Genomic DNA, 16,295 nt, shown 5'->3' with positions numbered 1-16,295 from the left:
AAGAAGATGCATGCTAATTTGTGGCATTTATTCTATTGGTCTAGGATGAAGCATGAAATTGCTAACTATGTGGCTAGGTGTCTTGAGTGTCAAAGGGTCAAGGCAGAACACCAGCACTCGGCAGGACTTTTGCAACCAAATCTCATTCCTTCATGGAAGTGGAACATCATCTCTATGGATTTCATAGTAGGATTACCTATGACTGTTCATTGTCATGATGCTATCATGGTCACTGTTGATCAGTTGACTAAGGTGGCACATTTTTCACCAGTCAGGTCTTCCTACATGGCAGCTTCTGTAGCTAATGTCTTCATGTGTGACATTGTGAGACTACATGGTATTCCCCAAAAGATCATTTTGGATAGGGATCCCGTATTCACATCTGCATTCTAGACATTATTGCAGCATGAGCTTGGAGCACAATTGAATTTCAGTTTAGCATATCACCCAGAGATAGATGGTCAAGCAGAGAGGGTGAATCAGGTTTTGGAAGATATGTTAAGGATGTATGTGATGGATAGGAAAACACATTGGGAGGACTATCTCTACCTAGTGGAGTTTGCTTACAACAACGGGTATCACAGTTCTATTGGCATGGCACCGTTTCAATCTTTATATGGACATCCTTGTCATACACCCCTGAGTTGGGACAGTCTTGAGGATCGCATCTTCTTGGGTCCTGAGATGCTTCATGATATGGAGCAACAGGTAGTGTGTATCCGTGAGCACTTGACGACAGCACAAGATAGGCAAAAAAAGTATGCTGATGCACATAGGACAGATAAGCAATTTGTTGTGGGAGACAAGGTTTTCTTGAGAGTGCATCCGTAGAAGAGTCTAATTCGATATGGAAAGGGTTCAAAGCTCACATTCATGATGTTTTCCATGTTTTAGTACTTAGGCAGTATATTCCTGATGTTGTACATGTTCTTGACTAGAATGCATTGCAGGTAGAGGATGGGCAGCTAGCTTTGGAACCAGGTCATATTCTGGAGCAGAGGGATTTGACCCTCAGGGGTCAAACCATAGAGTAGGTAAGGGTCCAATGGGACCCCACTGATGACTCTTCAGCTACATGGGAGGATGCAGCTAGATTACGAGAGTTATATCCCTACTTTTTTGTAGGCTTCCAAGAGTAAGCCTAATCCAAGGGGGGGTGGATGTAGTGCCTACCCTCGTTCACATTCTTCTGGACACATTGCTACTATTATTGCTAGACTATGTTAGACTAGTTTATGATGATGGTTAGTAGTATTGTTTTGAGACTATCAGATATTATGCTATGGATTCAGTTGATGTATGATAAGATTACTTAAACTCTACATTTCATGTATGCATGATTATTATTATGTTATTTATAGTTATTGATGATGATTAGTTAGATGGTTATTATCACATGTGTTTTCTTATGGATACTTACCCCATACTTGCATGTGTATGGTGTGTGTGTTTGTTCTCTTATTGTATGGTGTTTCTGATGTGGTTAAGGAAGGGAATCATACTCACCTGCTAGTCGGGATCTACATGATGCACCACTTCCTGCCATTGCCTATTTAGCTTAGCATATATATATATATATATATATATATATATATATATATATATATATATATATATATATATATATATAGTATGTACATGCATGGATTTTATGTAGGTTGCAAGTATTGGGTATTGACTTCCCTGAATTGCCAGGATGAGCATACCCTATCGCACTATCTCAATGGTAAGAGAGGGGAGATAAATTCTCAAGTCCAAATCCTAAACCCTTAAACCTTTTTTTCCTAGAGAGGGAGGACAAGTATCTGAGATATTTTACCTTCCAAATGTGTCGGATGACATAATTCATGATTTTAACCCTTTAGACTGATTTTGTATGGATTGTTCTTTGATGGGTTTTCATATTTTATTTTGGAAGTCTATGGTGAATTTTCTATTAATTAAGTCTCAAATTCAAAGATTTAATTAATAATTTAATTATTTTGGGAAAAATTAATATAATGTCATGATCTTTGACATTTTGATTTTAATTAATTAAATGGGAATTAATTGAGAAAAAGAATTAAATAAAAGAAATTAAAATTAATAATAATAAAAATAATAATAAAGTAATAAATAAATAATAATAATAAAAGTAATAAAATAATTAAAATAAAAGTTATAAGCTTGCCTAGGAGTAAACGCACCTCTTGATTGCACATATGTCGACAACATAGGAGTTAGCGCACAAATTAAGCACATGGTGTCTACAACCTTATGACTCATCTAGAAGGTTGGAAAAGACTCATGCTTAGTTGTCAACACCTGTTGGTTGTTTCTAGAGACATTCTAAGTACTTCCTGAGAGTTCTTTATATTCAGACACTCCTAGAAGCTTAGGGAGCGTGTTTGGAGGACTCGAGAACATTGGAGAAGGAAGGAGCTTGCTCTGCAGATTCTAAAGAGAAGTGAATTAGCATCAGTGTCCAGGTAGACACTTGTTAATTTTGCATATGAAATTTCACTTCTTGCACTTCCTATCTTCTTCGTGACTTTTAAATGCTTGCTGAGGATTTTCATATCTTCATTGTATGCATTTTGTCATGGGTAGTTAAATTCTATACAAGAAAATTTCATATGCATAGATCTGATGAAACTATGGGGCTAAGGTTTTTAGATGCATATGAACAAACCTATTTAAAAGAATTAATGGGTAAATTTAGAGAACAATTACTATTTAGGAGAAATTCCTAATTCATCAAATTGGAAAGCCCTTTTTGTTTAAAGCTAGGTATATATATATAATTTGAAAACATATATAGATATATATACATTAAAATATTTATATATATATATATATATATATAAATATATATATATATATATATATATATATATATATATATATATATATATATATATATATATATGTATATATATATATATATATGTATATTGAATAATGCAGTCATGTCTGATTACAAATTACGTGTATATATTTATATATATACATATATACATATACATATACACACACATATATACATATATGCATATATATATATATATATATATATATACACACACACATATGTTATTTAATAATGCTACTTATAATATTCAGATATATATATTAAAAATCTAGATCGCATATGATGGGAACGTTTTATAAAAAAATGTTATTGAAATTGTATCAAAAAATATATATTAATATATGAGAGGGGCAGGTTACACCCCCCTTCCACATCCCACTGCCTTTATTGGTCGCAAGGTACCTATGTACACAGTGTACTTGCGACAAAGCATTTGATGCATAAGTCACAGGGTACCTGCGTAAGCAAGGTACCCGTGATAGTAAGTCACATAGTGACACTCACATAAATGACAGCGATGTTTTTAAATTCAATTTTTTTTTAAAAAACGCTTATGTTATATATAAATGTCATCAACTTTTAATATATCCAATATCATTAATAATAATATTATATATTATATATTAATATGTGGGTTAGGTAAAATGCACAAATTTCTCCACTCAATATCTAAATTTGAAAACGGATACTGAGACCTCCACACTTTATTCAACTATGTAATTTTGGCAAACCAAAACATGTGTTTTCTCTATGCTTCTTGTTTTGGGGTTTTGGGTTGACTAGTTGTTGACCAGTTATAGGACATCTACTAGAGGCTCGGGGGTTATGATTGTGATGTCATGATGATGTCTTTTGATCTCGATCTTTTAAACTCAACCATGGTTATGTGATGGCATGTTGTTTGATATTGTTTTCAGTCTTCTTGTGTAAGCTGTGATATATGTAATCATTTATGAGATATCGATCAATTGCATTTGGATTACTTTCCAGTCACTTTGATGGGATTGAATTGTTTATCTGATCTTGATGATGTCATGTTGTGACATGTTTGAGGGATGTTGTATTTGTACAATCCAAGCTTGGGCTTTTGGATGCCAAGCAACTCTCCAGGATGTTAGCCCCACTTAGTAGCCTATTGAGTGTCTGACTAGGACCTATACTCATTGCATTGTCTTAGGTTCTTGGTGTAAGGAAACTCAAGTGCGGAAACAGCTTCCTACACTAATCTCATAAGGAAAGTATGATGCAAATTCTATTAAAATCTTCTACACTTACAGATTCAATATCATGTAAACAACAATATTGCAGCCAACCATGCATACAAAAATTAGACAGAGAAAGGAACACATAACACAAGGATTTTCCGATGGGGAAAAACCTTTCGGTAAAACAACCCCACCCCTCTAGAACCTACACAATGTATTATCTTCAAAAAAAGGTTACAATACACTTGTAGTGCAAGCTCAACATTGACAATAGAAGACTTCAGTAGCTACATGTAGTACCAACAATACACCTTTTTTCGCATTACATCTCTTCGCAACCCTAAAAATGCTTATATCATGCGCTTCACCTTAGGGCTACTCCCAAAAGGTAAACTATATTAGGGTTTTACCATTCTCCGAGAAAATAGGAACCCCAAAAAAATTTGAAGTAGAGTGTACAGTACTCAAATATCTTAGTTGCCACATGTCTTCACCTGTCATTGAATCTTCCTAACATAGCTCTTACGTGTCATAGGAATCTGTTATAACCATTTTAGTCATGATCTCCTTACACACAATTCACGATGTGGACACATCAACATTATTTGCAAGAAATACATTTTACAAAACAAATAATAAGAATAGGAATTATACAAGGTTGAGACACCTTATTCCTAACATTATCCCACTTGTCGAACACCTTGTAAGAGCAATAGGAACATAACAGGAACTAACCGCTATAGGCCGAAAGGCCCATAGACTCTGAACACCATCTAAACTTCTCAATGCCCACTGGTTTCGTTAATGCATCTGCAACATTCTTCATAGTATCTATCTTTTCCAAATTTACCTTTCCATCTTCCACCATATCTCTCACAAAGTGATACTGCACAGCAATGTGCTTCGTTCTGGCATGGAAAGTTGGATTCTTCGCAAGGCCAATAGCACCCTGACTGTCACACCAAATAGTAATCTATTTTGCATCAACACCAACATCATAACACAATCTCTTAAGCCAAATGGCTTCCTTACAAGCATGAGTAGCAGCCATGTACTCAGCTTCTGTAGCGGACAAAGCAACCACAGGTTGTCGCTTGCTCATCCAACTGATGGCACCATCAAACATAGTGAACACATAAGCACTGGTGGATCTCCTATGGTCAATATCACCTACCCAATCTGAATCCACAAACCCATGAATACAAACTGAATTCTGAGATCCAGAAGAGTTACCATGATAACATATGGAGTAATCTGATGTACCCCTCAAATATCTGAATACTCACTTAACTGCATCCCAATGTATCCATCTAGGATTAGCCATAAATAGACTCAGGACTCCCACTGCTTGGGCAATGTCTGGTCTAGTACAGACCATAGCATACATAAGACTGCAAACTGCACTAGCATAAGGTACTCTACTCATGTCTTCCACCTCACTAGGAGATTTTGGACAATCATCTATAGATAACTTTGTTCCCACAGGAATAGGAACACATAGTGGTCTACAATCTGCCATGCTGAACCTGTCCAACATAGACTTCACATACTTACTCTGACTCAACCAAAGTTTTCTGTTAGACCTGTCTCTACTGATTTCCATACCCAAGATGTACCTAGCTGCCCCAAGATCTTTCATCTCAAACTGTGCTGACAACTGAGATTTAAAATCAGAAATCATACCCTTACCCTTCCCAAATAGCAACATATCATCAACATATAATGCAACAATAAAAAGGCGATCATTTTCAATTTTGAAATAAACACAATGATCTGATTTCGATCTTACAAATCCAATTGACAACACAAAGGCATCAAACTTAAGGTACCACATCCTAGGAGATTGCTTCAAACCATATAGAGATTTCTTTAATTTTCAAACTAAGGATGCTTTACCTTTAACAATGTGGTGCTCAGGCTATGACATATAAATCTCTTCCTCCAAATCACCATGAAGGAAAGTTGTCTTCACATCCATCTGTTCTATCTCTAAATCATATGATGCAGCAAGAGATAACAAAAATCTAATGGATGTCAACTTTGCAACAAGAGAGAATATTTCACCATAATCTATTCCCTCTACCTGTGAATGCCCCTTTGCAACCAATCTAGCTTTGTACCTTTCAACACTTCCATCTGCATAGAATTTCTTCTTGAACACCCATTTATAGCCAACAGATTTTCTCCCTTTAGGAAAAGGTACAAGGTCCCATGTTTTTTTTTTCTCTAATGAATCCATCTCATCATCCATAGCCTCAATCCAGGAACCTGCATCTTCCATGCCTAAAGCCTCTTTCACAGATCTAGGCTCATCAGTGTTAGTAATCAAAGCAAAAGCACAATTGGAATCTAACATAGAATAACCAAACCTTTCTAGTTGTTTTCTTTCTCTTGTGGATCTCCTCAAGGGCAGAGGTTGAGGTTGTTCTTCCTCTTCTTCTAAACTATCAGAGCTGCAAGAGCTCTCCTCATCATTAGACCCAACATGGTCTCTCTGTTCAGTCTTCTCAGGGGTAGGAGGCAACTGAACAACATCTTTTTCCTTTTCTTTTTCATCTGGTTGTAGCAAAATAGGAGAAGATGTTAGCTCTCTAAAAATAATATTTCTACTATACAACACCTTACTAGTCACAGGATCCCAAAGCTTGTATCCTTTCACACTAGCACTGTACCCGATGAAAATACATTTAACAGCTTTGTTTTCCAACTTAGATCTTTTCTCCATTGGAACATGTGCATAAGCTTCACAACTTAAAACACGAAGATGTCTAATTGAAGGCTTCTTACCAGACCACACCTCCATGGATGTCTTACCAACAAGGGCTAATGTAGGAGATCTATTAACCAGATAACAAGCAGTGGTCACAGCTTCGGCCCAAAACCTTTGTTCTAAACTAGCTCCACTAAGCATACTCCTAGCCTTCTCCATCAGTGTCCTATTCATTCTCTTTGCAACTCCATTTTTTTGTGGGGTATACGGAGTTGTCTTATGCCTCTCAATACCTTGTTCTTTATAGAACTGTTCAAACTCTGCTGAGCAAAACTCACCACCATTGGGTGAACCCACAATAGTGGGTTAAACTTTTTTGGAGGAAGAAATTCCTCCAAAATCGTGAAAGTCGGATTTTTTGCCGAAAAACTTTCAATAGAATGTAATCATCGAGTTTCGATAGAAACTATAAAAGTTTCTATCGAAACTACTTTTGATGGTAGTTTCAATCGAAACTAACTACGCAAAAAAAATTTATCCTAAATAGTTTCGATAGAAACTATTATTTAGTTTCTATAGAAACTATTTATTTTCTATCGAAACTATTTTTTACATGAAAACTCAACCTTATTAGTTTCGATAGAAACTAACTAAAAATAGTTTCTATCGAAAGTATTAAAAAAGTTTCGATAGAAAGTTAGTTTCTATCGAAACTAGTAAAGTAGATGGCTTTTATAAAGACTATAACATTCTTAGTTGTTTTCATGGCTTCCAAGCTCAATTTCTAGGTTCAGATGGAGCACTAAAGACATGTCATTTTCCATGACTCAAGTACTTAGAATGAGCTTTCTAATGAATATGGATTTGATAAATTTTGAATTTTTTTAGTATACATTTTTTTACGTTAATTGAACAGAGGTTCATTATAAAAAATAAACCTATATATTGAATGCTCATGGAAAAATAGTAAATAAGAGAATAGAAATTCTGAAAAATAACTATGGTCTCTGTATTTGAGTCCTCTTTCAATCAAAAAATAATAATTTGAAATTGGATAAATATATAATAAGTTACATGTGTCAAAAGCCATGTATGTCCAAATTAGTGTTAGGTCAACTTTAAACTCTGATAAAATATGAAATACTAATGATAAAGACATAAAATCACCTTTTTGGTTTTGGTATGGATGTTAAAAAACTAAATTCGAAAGAATTATATTGATATCTATTTCAGAAAAAAAAGTTATGTGTGTCAAAAACAATGTCGCTTTTTAAAAATCAGGTTTTTGATAACATAGCAATTTTCTTGGGAGAAAAATTAATTCAATCAAATCAATTGAAAAAATATATTTAAAAATATATTTAGAATCTACATAGAAAATCCTAAAGGACTCTAGTTTACTTCATCTTCAAATTCCTTACCGTTAAATGGCAATTCACATCTGAATGTGAAATTTTTCTTGAAAATTCATCGTTCAGTGTCAGTTTAGGCAAAAAAGTGTAACCCATTATTGTGGGTCCACCCATGTTGTCAGTTCTCACACACTTAATCTTCTTACTAGTCTGATTCTCTACAAGGGCTTTAAATTCCTTGAATCGACTAAAGACGTGTGTCTTACTTTTAAGGAAATAAATCCATGTCCTTCTACTGTAATCATCTATGAAAGATACAAAAAATATAGACTTGGAGATTGAAGGAACTTTTACAGGACCAAACACATCAGAATGAATAAGATCCAAAACATCAGAAGATTTGTGAGAACTAGAGTAAAACTAAACATGATTTTTTTTACCATATACACAGTGTTCACAGAAGTCAAACTCGAGATTGCAATCATTTAACCCCTCAACAAGATTTTAATTTTTCAGGGTTCTGAGACCCTTCTCACCAATGTGACCAAATCTCAAATGCCACAACATTTTCTTTTCTGCAGGAAGCTTTCCTTCCAAAGTGTTTGCACCCTTAGGTACACTTGTTGCACTACCATCAAAACCACTAACCACAGTCTTCTTTACTACTTGTTCAGATGGTGGGGATGAAGTGATAGCTACTCTCTTCTTTGAAACAGAAGAACTATTACACTGAGAAATGTGTGCATCAAGCTAAAACAAATTACCTCTCCTAGTACCCTTAGCAAGCACCATAGCTCCTCTCATAATCTTACATCCATCTTTAGAAAAAAAAAATTGCACACCTACATCATTCAGCATACTTACAGATAATAGGTTTCGTGCCAAACCTGGAATGTGCATAACTCCATTGATTCCCTTTACTCATCCATCAAGAAATTTGATAGTGACCCTTCCACATCCAACTATCTTTAGGTGAGAACCATCACCAAAGTACACCTTTCCACCATTGAACTCTTCATTCTTGAGAACTAGTTTCGATGAGAGGTCATGTGAAAAGATGCACCTGAGTCAACCAACCACACATCATCAGATGCATAGGCTGCCAAAGCTACGATGAATGCATCAGCATCTTCTTGAGATTTTTCAGAACCAGAATCTGAGGCTTTCTTCTTCTTCTTAGGCTCTTTACAGTCTTTACGGAAGTGCCCAGTCTTATTACAGTTCCAACATTTTGCCTTGGACTTATTGGAAGTATTTGACTTCCCACAGGATTTGGATCTACCCTTATTGTCAGACTTATTGCCATTTTTCTTTCCTCTTTCTGTGGATCTCCCACGAACAGCAAGGGCTTCTTTTTTCAAAATGGAAGCCTTTCTCTGCATCTCCTCTGATAGCAGTGAAGACACCACATCATCCATTTTGAAGGTGACTAATGTGCTTCTGAGAGCCATCACAAGATGGTCCCATGAATCTGGTAAAGAACACAAAAGTGTGTAGCAACGATCCTCCTCCTCTAACTTGACACCAGCTGATGTCAACTATGCAGCCAGTAGATTAAATGCATTTAAATGGTTCGTTAAGGATCCACCTTCCTTCATTCACAGAGAATACAACTTCTTCCTCAGGAACAACTTGTTCACCAAAGATTTGGCTTGATACACGACCCCAAGTCTCTCCCACAAACTATATGTAGTTTTCTCATCTAGAACATTCAGAAGGACTGCATCGGTTAAAAAGAGTCTTATGCGACCCTTAGCTTTATGGTCTTTGATATCCCAATCTGCTTGAGTTATAGTTGCTGGTCTTGTAGCGCTTGTAGTTGCTTCCCATAGGTCACGATCTTCCAACATGTCTTCCATCGTGAGTTTCCACAACTCAAAATTAGTGCCATTAAATTTCTCCACCTCCATTCTTCCATATGATGAACTCGCCATCTCAATCTGCAAATAAGATTTAGGATGCTCTATACAAGACTCCCACTCAACTTGAGATTAGCTCAAAAAACCCTACCCAACAACTAGGATCAAAAGTTGATCAAGCTCTGATACCACTTGTAAGGAAACTCAGGTGTGGAAACAGCTTCCTACACTAATCTCATAAGGAAAGTATGATGCAAATCCTATTAAAATCTTCTACACTTACAGATTCAATACCATGTAAACAACAATATTGCAGCCAACCATGCATACAGAAATTAGACAGAGAAAGGAACACAAACACAAGGATTTGTCGGTGGGGAAAAACCTTTCGGTAAAACAACCCCACCCCTCCAGAACCTGCACAATGTATTATCTTCAACAAAAGGTTACAATACACTTGCAGTGCAAGCTCAACATCGACAACAGAAGACTCCAGTAGCTACATGCAGTACCAACAATACACCTTTTTTCGCATCACATCTCTTCGCAACCCTAAAAATGCTTATATCATGTGCTTCACCTTAGGGCTACTCCCAAAAGGTAAACCGTATTAGGGTTTTACCATTCTCCAAGAAAATAGGAACCCCAAAAAAAATTTGAACCCCACTATTGGGGTAGAGTGTACAGTACTCAAATATCTTAGTTGCCACATGTCTTCACCTGTCATTGAATCTTCCTAACATAGCTCTTACATGTCATAGGAATCCGTCATAACCGTTTTAGTCATGATCTCCTTACACACAATTCAAGATGTTGACACATCAACATTATTTGCAAGAAATACATTTTACAAAACAAATAATAAGAATAGGAATTATACAAGGTTGAGACACCTTATTCCTAACACTTGGTCACAGCCATTATACTGTCTAGCATGAGTGTTAGTCATGGATGATTGTTTTATGTGTGTTGTGGTTGGATCATTATCTCCATCAGCACAGTAGGTGTGAACCTACAAGTTCCACGTGGTTGGGAGGTGTAGCTACCTACACCACTGCTAGGGACCAGTGTACAGAGACGATCTTTTGTCATAGTATGACCATTGCTGGATGTTGTCACTTGATACTTTGGGTTCCAGAGTATGCTTTCTTGTTATTTATGCTTTCATTGGAATTTTTGTATATATGTTTAGATGGTGTTAGTTTATTTGATGCATTCCCACATTATGATGTTTAGCATATGATTAGATGATGTGAATCACTTTATTGGTATATCTATTGCTTATTGATGTTTAGCATGTGATAGAGGATGTTATCTACTTGTATGATTATCTTATGCTTCACTACTAGCATGTTAGATTTCCTTATGCTTATATTGTAGCATATTTTAGTAGTGATGTCCCTATTACAATAGTACCAAAAATCTGATCGGTGGCTTGGAATGTTGCACGTAGGGGATGGTTAGGATCCATGATGGTCTTATGATGCTATTGATGGTTGGGAGGAACCACGTACTTAGTTTGGTTGTTCAATTATTGCGATGTTATTTCTGTACACTACAATGTTGCTTTTAGTATGTTCTTTACTGCTATGGTTTAGATGGATAGATGTTCTTCTTCTTGATGTTTATGCACTCGAGTGTTCATTCCTTGATTTACGTGGATCTAGTACTCTCGGTGTGGAGGTTTTCATGTTTTTATGTTTTTTATTCTTGCTCTACTGTCATGCTAATGTGTTTTGTTGTGTGGAAAGGTAGTTCCTCATGTGTGAATGTACTTTCTCATGCGAGAATGCACTTCCTCACACAAGGAATCAAAGGCTCACATGGTTTGGTGTGAATCTGCATGTGAAGTGATGCATATCCTCACATGGAGAAATGCACTTTATCATGTGAAATGATGCAAAGTCTCGCGTGAGACTCAAGACCAGTGCACTTCCTCGCACAAGAAACAGGGAGTAGTTAGGCTTGGCTAAGGAAGTTTTGAAAGTTGGTTTTGGAAACCTTATTGGATTTCACATCTTTCCAATTCAAAAAAGTCTTTCTATGGGGTTTTAAATATATCATTTAATTCCTTATACTTAAGATATATTTTAATATATGTGATGAATCATTTGAGATAGGTTTTGGACCTCTCTGAGATAAGATAAAGATTCTAGGAAATTACAAGGTTTCATAAATTTAGACTTAACCAAATTTCAAGGCTTCAGGATTTTAGACTTAGCCAAATTTCAAGATTCTACATTTTACCCCCAACTTGGTGTTTTGTTGATGAGTGGTCACTTCTTTGAGCCCTCATCATGTGCATGGTCATTGTCGGCTTATGTTTGCATGTGTTAGTTTGGTAGTGGTGTTCAGAGATTCATTGGTTTTCGGGACTATGGTGAAGTCTTCTATTGCAATTTGTGTGATCCCTGTATGATGTTCTCATGTGCATTCATACTTGTAAAAAAAAAAATATCTTGGCTTGTATTGAATCCTTGTTCCAAGGATCTCTGAGCGGGGTATTACAACATGCATGTTGCCTTCTTCCCCTTTTTTCCCCCAAAACAACCCCTATTGCAAAATTTGATGCATTTGTATGCATGTGAAAGGGATTATTCATGTTAGGTCCTTTGATTAGTGGTGTTGTAGATAGTACCTTCTTAATTTCTTTAAAAGCATCTTGACAAAATCCAGTCCTTTCAAAATTGGCATATTTTTTAAGAAGTGTGAATAAAGGTCCAACCTTCTTACTAAATACCTCTAGAAACCTCCTATAATACCCTACATGACCAAGAAAACTACGTACATCTTATTGAATTTTGGGAACAATAATTCTACTGATGATATCAACTTTTCCACGATCCACTTCTATACCCAATTTTGAAATATGATGACTGAAAACAATCATTTCTTGCATTATGAGAGAACATTTTTTTGTGATTGAGAAATAACCTATGTTCTTTACACCATTTAAGAACCTTTTTTGAGCCTTTTTGTGCTTCTCCAAAATCTTTCCCATGCACTATGAAACCTTCCATATAAACTTCAACACGTGAAGTTGTTAAATCAAAAAAACTAGCTAGGACTTCTCTTTAAAATGTTGTAGGAGCATTACACAATCCAAAAGGTAATACTCTATAAGCATATGTTCCCCATGGTTATGTGAATTTTATCTTATATTTTTCATCTAGAGCTACTTGGATCTAATTATAACCACTAAATCCATCGAGAAATGAGAAGTAACGGCTTCCAACAAGGTTATCCAACACTTGATCAATGAATGGAAGTGGGAAGTAATCCTTTTTAGTAGCTTTATTCAATTCCCTACAATCCACATACACTCTTCATTTGCCATTTTTCTTAAGAACAATAACCTAAGGGGAAACCCATTGACTATCAAATATAGGATAAATAAACCCAACTTTCAACAATTTCTCAATTTCTTATTTCACAAACTCTCCCAAAGCTAGATAATTCTTATTTGTCCCTATTGGATAGGTTTAAGATATTCAATATAAATGTGATGTATACATATATAATGTTTCATTCCTCTCATATCCTAAGAATCCCAAGAAAATGCTTAAGAATTCCTCTCTAAATTTTATTTAAGTTTATTATCCTGATTCCAAGTTAGTTTTGAACTTACTAGCAAAGGTCTATATTTTTGAACAAGAATGTATTTAGCCCCTTTTTTAATCAAGCTTCAACTCCTTTATTAATGTATTCATGGGACATGTATTTCCATCAAAATGTTGTAATAATAGTTTATCACTATTTTTATGCTCACCTGCTTATCTTCATCATTCATTCTCTATCAGTGCTCGTGTGCAAATTCTTAAAATTTTGTGAAATGTTCCTTTAATATAATCATGACAAAATCAACTACTCCTTCATCTAAATTTTATTCTTCCTTTACCCAATATAGTTAATATTTTAGAGGAGATGGTTTATATAGTGGAAATAGTGATAGCTCCTTTTTTTTAACTCTATTTGATATTGTTATACTCCCTAATTGACAGTCTATTAAGGTTGCAACTATTGCTAACCATGTTCTTCCCAAATTAATGGGGTGTCCATCTTCTTTCTTCCTAGTCTTTAAAACCAGGAAATCAACTAGATAATACCATGTCGTAATAGTTACTTTAACATCCTCTAAACTTCCCTCAGGTTTAGTAATAGAATTATTAGCTAGTTTAAGAATAGTTCTAGTTGGTTTTATTTTGGAGAATCCAAGACTCTCTATAATATCTATTGTAATGATATTTATGGTCACTCCCAAATTGATCAAAACATTAAAGATCTCAATATTACCAATTTTTAGAGTGATTATAAGTGTCCCCATATCACTATGCTTTTGTGGTAAAAGTTTTCTAGCCAGCCAATTAGACATTTTAGCCCCTAATTAGATAAAAGGAGGCATACTCTTCTTGATTCCCAGTGTTTTGATACATAGATTTTTTTATTAGGTTATTGATCTAAGGGATATGCTTAATTGCTTGTAACAAAGGAATTTCTATATTTATCTTCTTCAACTCCCTAAGGAGTTGGGAATCCAATGTGTTTTCATGATTTTTCCTAGAACTATCTAGAGCATCCTGATCTTTCTTGAATCTTTCTGGACAAGGTGTTGATTCCTCCTCTGATTTCTTGGGTGTTGGTTCTTTTGAGGTTGGTTTGATTTGTTCTCTTGGTCCTTCCCTTCTTGTTCCTTAATGATAGGTTGTGAAGGAATAATTTTATTCCTTGAATGAATGTCATTAATTTTAATGAAGTTGAGACCAACAACATTATTATCTACCCCACTAGCCTATTTGTTCCTAGGGTTAGAGACCGGTTGGGCAAGTAATTGTGATTGATTCACATGTTCATTTATTTGATTCTACATGTTATTTGAATTAGGTCCCCATTATTTATTGAAATTTTGATTTTGATTTTGTTTCCACTAAGGATTCTAATTCTAATTTTGTCACCGATGGTTTTGATTATTTTGCCATGGAGGGTTTGGTTGCCATTGATTTTGTTGCCACTAGTTATGTTGTAGGTCCCTAGTTATTCTAATTTGGAGGTGGTATGTTCTAATTATTCTAGGAATTCTAGTTATCCTAATTATTTCTACCCCCAAACTATCCTTGGTTTTTCCCTCTTGGCGCTACATAGTTAACATCTTTTCTTAGATAGTTTATTCAACTGATTTTAGATTTATGAGAGTAAATTAAAAGTTTTGGTAGAACGTAGATCAACACAAATAGAAAGACCATAGATCATCAAAAATGGCACAAATATCAATAATATTCAATGGACATTCTCTAAAATATGTTTACCTCTACACTTTGAATAGTAAATGGCCAATGGTTTTGTATTATACCTATTGGTTTGGCTACTGAGATGAAAGAGTATATCAGTCTTTAAATTAGTGAATTCCTCCATTACTTGAGTTACATTAGGTTGGTTACCCATTTTCCATGGTCCTCTTACCACACGCTTTGTTCTAGACTAATTTCTATAGATATACACAACCTCATTTAAATCCAATTTATTAATATCTCCTTGTCCCATAAAATTAAAAGCTTCTCAAGATTCTTCATATATTCCCTTTAAGAAAATATTTTTAGTGAATTCACCATTAAGACCATTACCACATTGTCTATGGACAAATTACAACCTATCAGTGTAGTCCTCCAAACTTTCATCCTCTATTTGTCTCATCTGGAATAATTGTTCCTTCCTATCCCTAACCCTACAATAATCTTGGTATTTATCAAAAAAAGTCCCTTTTGTTTCTCCCTAATTCATTATAGAAGTTGGTGGCAAACTCATGAACCTTCTTAAAGTTGAAATCTTCAATGTTGAATGAAATGATTTGAGCTTTTGGTTATTTGTGGTATGATTGTAAGTTTGAAATAGAACTTTTAACTCAAATAGAAATTGGTTAGGGTCTTTAGAAGTTTTTCCCCTAAAATTTGGAAGCATAGTAGGAGATATATTATTCATAGGAGGATCATCATGTCCTTGGTTGATATTAATGGAATATTGAAAGGTTCGATTAGAAGGGTCAGCTTGATTTTCATTTCTATGATCCCCATGTTCTCATCTATTTATTTTCACATAATTTCTAGTTTCTTACCTATATGTCTCCTCCGGCTCCTTGTTTAGGTTATAGTTTTCTTCAAAAAAAATATTCCTCTATTTCCAAATTGATATCTTTATCTATTATGTCTCATCAAGGTATGAACCCTAAATCCATACAAACACCTAAAGGTTTCTAAACATATAGACCTTAAATCATCTTCGATAACGATGATGCCAAAAATGATATGCAAGATCATTGTATTGTCA

The sequence above is a fragment of the Cupressus sempervirens genome, chromosome 4 (assembly GCF_028749045.1).
Source record: "Cupressus sempervirens isolate cs-2001-9-10 chromosome 4, ASM2874904v1, whole genome shotgun sequence".
NCBI classification, from domain to species: domain Eukaryota; kingdom Viridiplantae; phylum Streptophyta; class Pinopsida; order Cupressales; family Cupressaceae; genus Cupressus; species Cupressus sempervirens.
Note: the sequence above shows the minus strand (reverse complement) of the source record.